The 12,424-nt window shown below is 40.6% G+C and overlaps 1 protein-coding gene across 3 annotated transcripts in view; it reads left to right on the plus strand.

Annotated features, from left to right (window-relative positions):
* The first annotated feature begins 4,010 nt into the window (after positions 1-4,010).
* The window catches only part of rassf7 (Ras association (RalGDS/AF-6) domain family (N-terminal) member 7), a 49,334-nt gene continuing 40,920 nt past the window's right edge, over positions 4,011-12,424 (plus strand). The window contains exons 1-2 of one of the 3 annotated variants that reach the window (XM_012961110.3): positions 4,011-4,119; positions 10,667-10,742. The gene's annotated coding sequence lies outside the window, so the exon portion shown is untranslated. 3 annotated transcript variants of the gene reach the window in all.

The raw sequence follows: 12,424 nt of genomic DNA on the forward strand, positions 1-12,424 counted from the left end.
AAGTCTCTCTGATATTTGCATTTTTTTGTTCTTCGCTGTATTATTTTTCTGCATGTGAGGGGGGCATCTTTTCTCAAGAACACCACCTGTCACCCTGATGCATATATGATGAGTTCCTGTGTAGACACAGGTTTTGGTGAATATCAGTGTAATTTGATCACAGGGATTTTGTTCTTGCCATTCCTCTTAGAGCTACTTATAATGCACAGCGCAATCATAAGTAAGAAAATGGATTATAATTAATCGATCCATACAGAATACGTTATTTAGGTATCAGTATCTACTGTCTAACAAAGATGAGCACCACCGACACCAAACATTTATCAGTTATCCCTGTAACTGGAAAAATACTGAAAGGGAGAACTACAACCAAAGTTAAGTAATAATATGTATTTCATATAAATTACCCAGCAATTGTATTGCTTTTTAGACCAGGAGGGCAGGCTGTGTCAGTAAACAATCACTGTGGGGGGAAGATGCCAACCTAAGGCCAAGGGCCAAATGATCTAATTAAAATGGCTGGCATAGGCGCCGTTGGACTGAGAACTGCATCAACGAGCCAATGTGGTCCCCAATCCGTCAGAAATCAAACTTGCCCTATCAAGATCTGGCCAACTTTAGGCCAGATGTTGGTCTGGTAGGCCTGTCTAGGGTGCCCATACATGAGTAGATAAGCTGGGGAATCGGTCTGAAGGACCCGAAACTGAAATCTGCCCATGTATAGCCACCCTTAGGCTTTTTGCTGCCACTGGTAATTGTCTGCTCGCTGCCACTTGAGCCAAGGTTCTCACCTTGCCTCATGGCAGACGCGGTGCCCACATGCCAGCCCTACCAGCCCCAACACACAAATGTGTCCTCTCAACCTCCCCCTAACTTGCAAGTCATTCAGATGCTCAAGTTATGGAGTGGCAGAGGACGTAGGTTCAATGAGGCCTTGTACTTACATATGGCAGGTGTTAAGAACAGAGCTAGCCTGCTCCCACCATTGTTGCTGCATGAATACTAAAGGCTAAGCTGTTGTGTCCTTAGAATAACATTGTTGTGTCCTTAGAATAATGTTAATAATGTCAGTCTATGGCAAGGCATTTTAGGGAGATTTGTAGCCGGCGATAGTGATTTTTTAATGCAGGCAACAATTCTCCCAATGTTAGTTCTCTTGCACTTCTGCCCAGGGACATAGTAAACCCATGTAGTGTTTTTGTTGCTGTCCCTTAAATGATATCACAGCAGACATTAATCTGCATAGCTGATTCTGCCATCACTTACATCATTTTAGCCCGTTTGCTAAAAGATAAAAGGAGCCCACTTGCTTGCCTGACGCCATTGGGTAAAGTCTATTAGAGCTTTTGACTTCAGGTTTTGTGTTTCTGTACATGAAATAGTTTTGCAATAGACTTTTTATCTCTTAAGCAACAGAACAAATACACAAATGAGGTTTGCAATGGAATTTTTCACTGGATATGTTTGCTTAACAAGGGCACTTCCAGCACTCATAACTGTAGGAACAAAGTCAGACAGCCGTAGTTATGAGATCAGAAATAAACACAACAGTAATCATATTGTGTGCATTCCTACTGTATATAAACTATGAAGTCCCACAAAGTTTGTTTTGCCTCTTTGGGCAGTTGTCTACCCATGGTCTGCCCATAATGGAATAGAAATGAGCAAATTGTATAATGTTGTTACTTCTTAACTGCAAGGCCCAGCCTGGCATTCTATGAATTCTGGCAAATGCCAGAGGGGCTGCCGTAAGATGCCATAGACAGTGACTATTTAGTGGGCTGGTGAAGGGCTGTTGGGCCTCTGTGTAGTTAAAATGCCAGGGCCTATGTTTTTTTTAAATCTTAGTGTAGGCCTGCTGAGTGCTCACAAAATGCTTTGCCCCTTTTTGTTGTAGGAGTTTGAACAGTGTTGAGTGCGATAACAATTATCGCATGCTTTTTTGCGTTAAAATTGACGCGCAAAAAAACGCACAGTTAGCTAAAGTACTATCGCATGCGTTTAGTCACATATCGCGTGTGTTAAATAGCACGCAACCGAATGCGTTAATTTTACCGTGTTGCGTTAATTAGCGCACAGAGATAATACTAACGCATGATTCACAAACACATAGACGCGCTAAATATCGCATTAGTCTGTGCGAAAATTAACACCTACTTGGGGCAGCCAGTAATTATAGAAAAGTACAGTTCATGAGCTTTTGGCAACACAATATGGACTTGATTTATTCAAGTCTGTGTTGGCCCTAGAGTGATGCAGCCTCCAGTTTGCAGGGAAATGGTCATTTTCAGAACAATAGTTTTATGAAAGTAATGGCGTGTATGGCTAATATGGTGTGCGTTTTTTCGCACGCAGTGGCAATTTGTGCGCGTTGCGTTAATTAGCACGCGTTGCGTCAAATACCGCGACTTAAATAATGCAAACAGCATTGTGTCTAAATTAACGCAAGTATCCTTTTAGTGAATCGTGCATTAAGACGCAAAAAATTAGACGTGATAAAAAGTCCACTTCTGTAAAGTATGGTGGCCATACATGGACAGATTTCAGCTGCTGCTTTAGACCCAAGTATGGGCACCCCGACGGGCCTACCCGAACAGGCAGGTTTGATTTTATATTGGATCGGGGATCGCATTGCCTTGTTGATGCAGTCCTCGGTCCAACTGCGCCTATGCCCTAGGGCCAAACAATCAAATTAGCCCAATATCGCCCACCTGAGCATATCAGGAGAAGATCCAGTTGTTTGGCAACCTTACCAAACAAGCAGATTGCAACGTTTATGGGATAGTAACACTAATCTGTCCATTGGAGGAAAGTTTTTGAATTGCATATAACAAATTCTTATCACTGTTCTCAATGGTTGTTGGCTTCAGTAAATCAGCGCTACCGCAGGCAACAAGATGTCTCCTTCCCACAGGCATGATGTGACTTGCCAATAGGAAAATATATGTGCCACTTACACTTTCCAAAGTAGCCTGTAGTTCCCTCATAGGGGAACATCAGGCTACTATGTAATGTGTAATTCTTTTTACCGGTAATTCACATTAGTGCTTGTATGAAGGAAAGTAGGGACATTTTGTAATCCATGATAGTGCAGATTTACTACAGGTGACAAAATGTCCCATGTGCCTCTGTGGCAATGGTTTAAAGTAGGAAGGCTGAGTGCATAATGCAAGAAAATGGTGGATTGTACCTTTTTGCGGCTTCTCATAAATGACCCCTACCAATAGTCTTATAACTGAACCAGGACTTCAGCCTTGAAAGGCAATGATTCTAACTAGTAAATTCCTATGCTGCCCTGCTGCTGGAATAGAGCACCCTGAAGAGTGAGTGGCAGTTTTGGCATTTTTCACTTCTTAAATGAATAATAAGCATTATTTATTTATTGTATACATAGATCATAAGAATTAATTGGTTTATATATTTTTTTAAATGAACCCACTCTTTCCCCATTCATGTTTCCCAGAAGGGGAGGGAACTAAACTAACAGATATTCTATATAAAAAAGGAACAAATGAATGAAAGAAATTGGAAAAAGTGTTTAGTGGGAGGGATAGCTGGAATTTCTCATTACAATAGGAATGGTGTTTCAGATGGAAGAATATTGGAAGCCAAAGTTGCGCTTACTGAAACCAACCAGAGCACACAGCAGAATGAGCTTGTTACAGGCAATGTGTTTAACACAGGCCAGTCCATCCAGTTATCTGTCATCACTTTGTCTCTCAGTGCAGTCTGGATGAGTGCCTTCCCATTGTGATGAATGACCCTCACCCTAACCCCCTTCCCAGTGCCCTCACCCATCCCTCTTCTCCTCCTTTTTTTTGTTCCTCATCTTCAGGCAGTGTCACACAGCCACATTAGTCACCAGGGTCACCCCCCTCCCTCCCACACATACACACAAACAAACTCACTCTGCTTACCTCATTGGTCACAAGCTTCTTTTTGAATCCAGAGTGTCATGGCAACCAGAAGCCTTGTGTCCTGAGAGATGCCCACCCACCAGAGTAACAAGTGGGACACAAGCAGCTGAGTAATCCCCATCCAAGAAAGGATTCGCTGAGGAGAGCGCGTATTGCTTATTTTCCTAACATCAAGATACAGCCTTTTTTACTGTCCAACCAGGTGAGGCTTTGGGCACCGGGATGTGTAGCGAACAAACATCTAAAACTGTGACTTATTATAAATACTTTTATCCTTATGACCAATAATAACTTCAACAAAAACTTCTTCTGCATGCTTCACTTGGCTGAGGATTTTGGGAGGAATTGTAGTTCAGCATTAGAAACACAACTTTAAGCATACAGACTAGGGTTATTCTGGGAACTGTATGCCTCAAAGTCCATTTATTCTAATAGGATTTAATTGCTCAGAGCTTTGTTTGAGAAGTTCCATTTTGTGCCTGAAAGTAACCCTCCCACAGGACTGTGAGCTGTAGGGGGCACAGATCTCATTTCTCATGGGGCTCTTAACACGTGGCATTCATTTTGAATAACTGTGATATAGTATATATATATAATTTTTGGTATGTGTTGTTTGTAATACAAGATTTTTAACTTTTTTTCCAATTGAATGGTGCTGTTTATTTAACTTTCTGTACCACTTTCTGCACCAGTTTTTTGCTTTTTGAAAAATTAAGCTGATTCATAATTTCTATAATGCGTGTTTACCCTGTCTCTCCTACTAATGCATGGTAAAAATATATAGCCCTGCATATATAAATTAAGATATACATACAGAACATATCAAAGGCAATAAAAGAATAATGACTAGTAGAGTAACTAGTATTATACGGTGCTTAAGATGAAATTATGAATTGCATAAAAAGCTAAAAGAAAGAAACATTACTGCCCCCAGATTCCATGACCTAAACTCTCAGCATCCCCTAAAAGTGTTCAATCATCTAAAAGCAGCCAGAGAACTGGTGTGTACTGTAGTCGTTCATGACTGCTGGACCACATGGTTTTATACTTCATCATCAAATGATGCTTTTATTATTTAAGGTGGAAGTTGTAACTGACAACATGTGAGAACATACTCTTCAGGGCAAAAAGGATATGACATGGATGTGATACATAGGGGCACATTTACTTACCCACGAACGGCCCGAATGCGTCCGATTGCGTTTTTTCGTAATGATCGGTATTTTGCACAAAATGTTGCGATTTTTTCGTAGCGTTAAAACTTGCGCGAAAAGTCGCAACTTTTTCGCAGCTTTCGCGCCGAGTACGCAACATTCGGATTCATTCAAGCTTCAGTATGGTGACTTTTCTTGGGCCAGGTTGGAGCTGCAGGGTGCCATTGAGTCCTATGGGAGGCTTCCAAAATCATGCTAAGTCTGAAAGTTTCGCCCGCCGCTTACGAGTGCTCAATACGAAAAAGTCGCGACAAGATACGAGCGAATCGTAATGGCTACGAAAAACTCACGTTTTTTCGCGCAAGTCGTAATGGCTACGAAAAACTCACAAAAAAATCGCAAAAAATACGAAAAAGTCGCAAAATGTTCGTTTTCCAATCGGAATTTTTCCAATTCGGATTCGAATTCGTGTCTTAGTAAATCAGCGCCATAGTGTTCCACTATTAATGTTTATAAGATGCTATTTTGTCTGGCTATTGCACTGTTAAATAGGATTTTCCCATATGCATTTATTACATTTTTAGTGGTTTTAAAGTTATTTGTAACTGCTGAACATTAATATGTGCCTGCCCCTTGCTACTCTTTGTTGGTTCTTATTTAAAAAATAAAGCAGACTCCGACAGGGCTGTACTTAGGTCTTGTGTCATCCTAAGCATGTGGTAAATGGAGTCTTAGAGCTGACTTCTGCTACATTGTTTTTAAGGCAGTACAGAAAGGGACAAATACTGGTTTTAATTGCAGGTGCATTTACAAATAAACATTCAGGATTTTTTGATGAATGTATATTACAAAGTTGTTGAGAATTTAATTTTCTCTCAGTGGGAACATTGTTATTTTTGGATTTACCCTTTAAACTGCAATGATTTTTTTTCTGAATATGTGGGTCCAGGTGCAAAAGCACTGCTTTAGAAGAGAAAGCAAGCTGTACAGGAGTTAGTCCCCTATCTAAAAGGCTCGGGATATATTGTGCTTACTACACTTCTGTCCCTGGTATTGGGAATACTATTCCATATCACATGTTTGCATGCCTGCTGGAATCTCTAGAGCTATTCAGAGCATACACATCTCAGTGATGTCATCTTGAAGTTTCATCGCAGTGAACTCATCGATTGCTTTAGCAGATACAGGAAAAACTATTTGTAAATGTACTTGCAGCTGACAGCAATATTTGTTTAACCCTTTCTGTTCCTTGAACTTATTGGTACTGACTCCTGATACAATGTAGATGAAGTCAGTTGTCCTCCAGGTCAGCTGGCTTCTGCTACATTGTTTCAAGAGTCAGCAGCAGCAGTGCAAACAATTAAAAAAGCAACCCACAGCACACAGTTACTGACTAGCAATTGCATTTAAAAATAACTTTAAAACCAGTTGAAAATGAATTTTTATTATGGATTCTACATTCCAAAATATTTTATTGCTGTTAAACACATGGACATCATCAGGTAGCAGGGCTGGATGTTCCTAGGGCGCAACGGTGATGGTGATGATTAGGCATCTGACTCTTCTGTTCCTGCCCCTAGTCTGGACAGTTGCTGGTCATTCCTACCCCCAGCATGTACGCCATGGCATCAGCGTGCACATTCGGGGGGGGGAGTTTGGTGCAAGGTGGGCTTTCAGGTTGCCTAGTGTGCCCATCTGGCTTGGCACAGCACAGTTGAGTGGGATAGATGTTGGACTTTAGGGTTTTTCTATTTGGACATAGACATATTGACTAACTTGTATTTTCCAGAAGTCTCCCTGATTTAAGCCCCACTACCTGGTCACCCAGACTAACAGGTCCATCACCTGCTGCCAGTAGTTTGCACCAAAAACTGATCCATCATCCACTTTATTTAAATACATCATGACCCAATGCCCTCCAATATCCGTCAGAAGCAGTAGAGCAAGAAGCACAACATGGTTGGTTGGAATGGGGGCAAGGTAGACAGGACCATGATAATTACAGATCCCCTTTGGGTCCAGGTTGGCATCATGGCTTGCATTATTGTGCCAACATTTACATGAGTTCCTGTGGGTACTGTGCCAATAGAGGACACTCAAGTCAGGTAACTCCTGTGTTCCCATGCAGTTGAAACTATAAATACTATAAACTATAAATAATCCACCACTAGGGAGCATAGGTATAAATGCCCATGTGTAGCAGCTCTAAGTGCCTGGGCATGGCAGGTGCCATTAGTGCTGTGAGACTTGGGAGTGTTTGTATTGCTGTATTCTAACGTGAGCAAACATACTGCTTTTATTCAAACACTTAAATAAATGATATTACACTATTATACGCCCTTATATTTTTGTGATGACTGTGGCATGACATATGCTGACCATAAAGGATTAATGAAATGCCTCATATCCTTTAACCCTTTGAGAGTGCCAAACATTCCCTCTGTATAGATCTCTGCTTGGCTTTCTCTCTGTGTACTTATATAACTTAAGATCTAGCTGCTCCATTATTATTCTCTTTTGGTATAACAGTCCAGCAACAGATATCTTGTTCAACACTGCCTTCATTAACACTTTGTGCACTACTGGGAGGATAAAGCAGACAATATCACCCTGGGAGATGGAAGTAGTTCCCAAGTCTGTGTGTTTCTTTAGAGATCTTTTGAGTTTCAGGACATCCCCATTGTTACAGAAGCACCAGGATCTCATTTAACCTTGTTACACACAAAAAATACCTGATGTAAGAGAGGAAATTGCTTATAATCTAAATATAATAAAGCAAAACGTACCAGGATTAATATTTAGGAAAAAGGAAATGACTGTGCAATGGGAGGCTAGCCATGAGTGTTACACACAGTCTGGCTACATACACCTGCATACACATACATCTGCACCGCTGTGCTGAATGGGCGTGTTACACATTGTCACTAATGTGACCTTTCAAACCAGTGGTAGTGGAATGTTTTTTTTTAAACGCTTAAAGTTATACTATCGTAATAAAGAAAAGCCTTCCCTAGAAATATATGGCAAGTATATCTACTCAGCATGATTTCTGTAGGCACCTGTGTATCCGGTTAAACACACCAGCCGACAGCTCACTAGCAATTTCTAATAATTAAAATGCGTCCTGTAGAAGGAGTCATAGTTAATGGCCCAATAAATTTTTTTTAAGGGAACACTATGCCTACAATACAAATAGTTTAATACATAAGCAATGAGTTAACAGAGCCTATAACGATAAAATAATGGTTAAGCACTTGCCTCACATGAGACACTACATGTTGCACCACATATGCATACATTACTTCATAGCAACCTTATCTGTTCACAAATAGAGAAGAACAGGCTCTATTAACTCATGTTTTCTTGTGTTTGAGGCAGCAGCACCGATGCCGCCCCCCATGCATAAACTTTTTGCAATGGAGCAGATCAAGTGGGGACTGGGAGGGCTGCATCACTTGAGCTGAGAGCCTCTTAACAGAGGCAGCTGTTTGGCATTACTGGAACCCTGCTGCACACTGCCACCTGTAGTTAAGATTTTTATGTGAGGCAATGCCATGGGATGAGGGTAGGGTCAGGCTGGCATAGGCCAGCCCTAGCCTTACCATAAGTATAAGGCCCCTTTGTGGCCTGGATAGAGTGCTGGGGAACACATGCAGCACTATTGAAGTGTGTGGAGACTTGCAGAAATCCTGCAGTAGCAGAAGGCTACACTAGTGTGTCTCCACTGATAGGCACTGTCGGCCTGCATGCAGACACATGGAGCGGATTTTTGTGTGGAAACATGTCAGTATGCACTTTTGCTCAAGAGAGCGACACACCAACAAGCAGCGAAGAGCTGGAACGCCTGTTTCTCGGCTTCATTGTAAAATAGCCCTCATATGTCACTCTAGGGGGTAGATTTAACAAAACACGAGTTCGAATCCCATCCGGTAAAATTCGGATTGGAAAATTTCTGAAGATCGCAGATATCACGAAAATGCTTACAAAAAAATCGTATTACTCATGATAATATCATATTGTCTTTGTACCGAACGATTGTAAACAGTGGCAAAACCGATCCGATTTTTTATGCGCTAAAAATATGAAAAAGTCGCGCAAGGTACGAAAAAGTCGCGGAACATTCGATTGGACCAATCAAACGAATGCTCGGAGCGTTCGAGGATAAGTAAATGTGCCCCTAGGTGTGATCAACTGACATTAATCAATTGTTTGTTTGTTTTTTATCACAGAAGACTTAATTTTTCATTTACCATTTGCACAGTTAATACTCCAACAACTAATGCTGATTTCCTAAGGGGGGATATTAGTCGCCCGTGGTTAAATCTCTGCTACTGCTGGCGACTAATCTCCCCGAAATGCCTTTTCATTGGCAACCAAGTATTCCTTTCCACCGGCGATTCACTTTATTGCAGTTGGAAAGGCATTTCTGGCATTTTTTGCAAACTGCCCAGTACTTTGAAATCAGTTGCCCAAAACCATTTATTGCCAGTTATTTATTTAATTAGGCAATATCACATGATAATGCCAAATGCGGTGCCATATTTCATGCCCACAAAGAGATTAGGCCAGGCTGGAACATCCCTGCCTGCAAATATATAGGTTTAAATCATTTGTCAAAAGCTTTTTACCCCTTCAGCACCCCGGTTACTTATTACAAAAGGCAGAATTGCCAAGATACCCAGTTATTTGTCACCTTTCCTTCCCGAACCATTCTGGCCAGACTGGAATGGGATGTATACAGTGTGTGACATCCCTGTCTGCCAATATATAGGTTTAAATCAGTGGCCCAAAGTCATTTAACCCATTCAGTACCCCTGTTACTTATTCAAAAAGGCTTAATCGCAAACATGCCCACTTTGATGCCACTTTTTTTAATTATAACCCTTTCGGGCCAGGACAGAACTTGGTGAATACAATGCTGGGTATCCTCACCTCCAAATATATCGTTTAAACAGTGACACAAAATCATTTAACCCCTTTTATTGATTAGTGTCTTAATCAACGGACCATATAAGGAACTAATGCCACTTTGGTGGCACTTTTCCTGGCCAGAACCATTTTGGCCCAGGATGGAAAAGGCTTAAAATGACTTACGGCAGCCCTGGTTATGAATGTGTACTTTCGAATCTGTAACCCAAAGTCATTTCATTCATGAAAAAACAGTTACGTATTCACATACTACATTAAAAACCAATTTCAAGTCACAAATAAGAAAATGGCTAAATAAATAACCAACTTCAGTGCCCCGTCAAGGTTAGCATATACCCTTGCAAATACACATTGATACAGGAGGACAGGGTTAAATATGGCTGATCCCCGGAGCATTACCTCACCTAGTGCAGATGACACCTAGCCACACCCATACCTGCACAGAGGGGGCGTGGCATATGAAACTGCCTGGCGATGTGCAGCTTTGGCAGGTGGGGTGGAACAGGAAGGAGGGGGGCTGGCCAATAGCAGTGCGCTGAGATGTTGCAGGTTGTACTCCAGCTCATTCCAGGAGAGTGCTGGGTGGGGAGAGGATCAGCTGTTTAGCGGCGCTTCCCAACTTGTACCAGTGTCACCCAAACTGGATTTGTATTTTCTCTCGTCCAGACTGTCACACTGGGATCCATACTGAGGGACAGGAACCTGATGGAAGCTGTCATATCGATTTTGGCCGCATGAACAGGTAAGCGACTACGGTGCGGCTGGAACTTCAGCCCTAGGCAGGCAAATCGCCACTGCTCAGGCTTTGAAACACTAATGCTTCTATATCATTATTTCATGTTCTGCCAGAAGAAATCCCCCAAACATTTGGGCTGTGTTAATCTAAAACCCCTAGTAATCTTCCTGTCTGTTAGAGCTGTAGTTTAACAACAACTCAGTGTTTAAGATTACCTGCAGAATGTGCAGTGCATGTGCAATCTATAGGATCTTTCACCTGAAGAGACGTCTCATAGAGCCATAGCAATAGAAATATACAGTTATCCTTTTAGAAAAATGTTTGACATTATGAGTAAGGTTTCCCTATATGGGAACAAATGTAAGGTTTACAGGGGCCCAGTGGGACTCAATTTGTAATTTGTGTCACATGATCCACTAAAACTTGTGCATTATTAAAAAAGTCACATTAGAGTCCCATGACTTATGGCCTTGTGACTTTATATGAACATGGAACTCCTTGATTACTTTTAATATCCTTATATTTAACAATAGGGGACACATTATTCCCTAAATAAAAAATATTACCAAATTTTAGGGGGCGCTAAAATTAAGTTACTGTGAGGCCCAGTAACCTGAAGTGACTTGACACCACTGACAACATAGAACATTGTATATAATTACATATGGCATGATACATATGTATTGATATGGCCTAATTGATAGTATTTCATGGGGTGTAGTTTGTTTGCAAAAATACTGTATACAAAAATATCCCCAGTACACAAAATTCATATCTCTGAGGGTACAGGGTACACATGCATTATTGTTGCCATATACACATGGTACAAAATATACAAAAGACATATTACTAGTGAAGCATGAGAACAGAGTCAAGTTTGTGCACAAAAGGATATCATTTTATCACATTCTGTCTCACAAATGTATAATGCACCTTTCTTCTTTGGTGCCACTTCATGTTACTGGCAATAGACCAAAAGGAATTTCTTCCTCATTTCTATTGTATTTAAGTCGCCTTTTTAATTAAATCTCGCAATATGTCAATTATGATTTATCAAACAAGGAATGTGCCTGAGTAACATGTTTTAGAGGCACATCCTTGGGTAAATGAGGACAGCTTTTGCATGCAAAGACCCCCACAAAGGTGTACCCAGCAATGCCATGTATCTGACAAATGCTTTATTCCACATTTACATGCATCTCTACCAAAGGATGATAATATGGAACTTATCCCTTTTGTCTAATATATAATGTAACATGTTGTGTATATTTATGATTGCTGTTTCCTTTGTTTTTAAAGGGGATCTCACCTACTGTCTTTTGCTTAATGAAAGAACATGTTAATATAAAAAGCATTCCAATATACATTTATTACATCTTTTCAATGTTTTTTAAAGTTCTTATTAAATTTAGTTGCTATTAAAAACAGCATCTGTCTGATTTCTGGTTCTGGCCCCTGAGCCAGCTGGTTAACAAACCTGAAGGATTACTGACTTCTGCTACATGGTTTCAAAAGTTAGAACTAGATAAGAGAAAGGACTAGTGTTTTAATTAAGTTTACAAATAACATTAAAACCACTGATAGTTGGTTAATACTGTAAATTAAATATTATCTGTGTAGAGTAAACTTCTTTTATTGTCCAAAAAGGGTGGAGATCCCCTTTAAAGTTAGTTATTAGTTTATTTTCC

This window comes from Xenopus tropicalis, chromosome 4 (assembly GCF_000004195.4).
Source record: "Xenopus tropicalis strain Nigerian chromosome 4, UCB_Xtro_10.0, whole genome shotgun sequence".
Taxonomy (NCBI): domain Eukaryota; kingdom Metazoa; phylum Chordata; class Amphibia; order Anura; family Pipidae; genus Xenopus; species Xenopus tropicalis.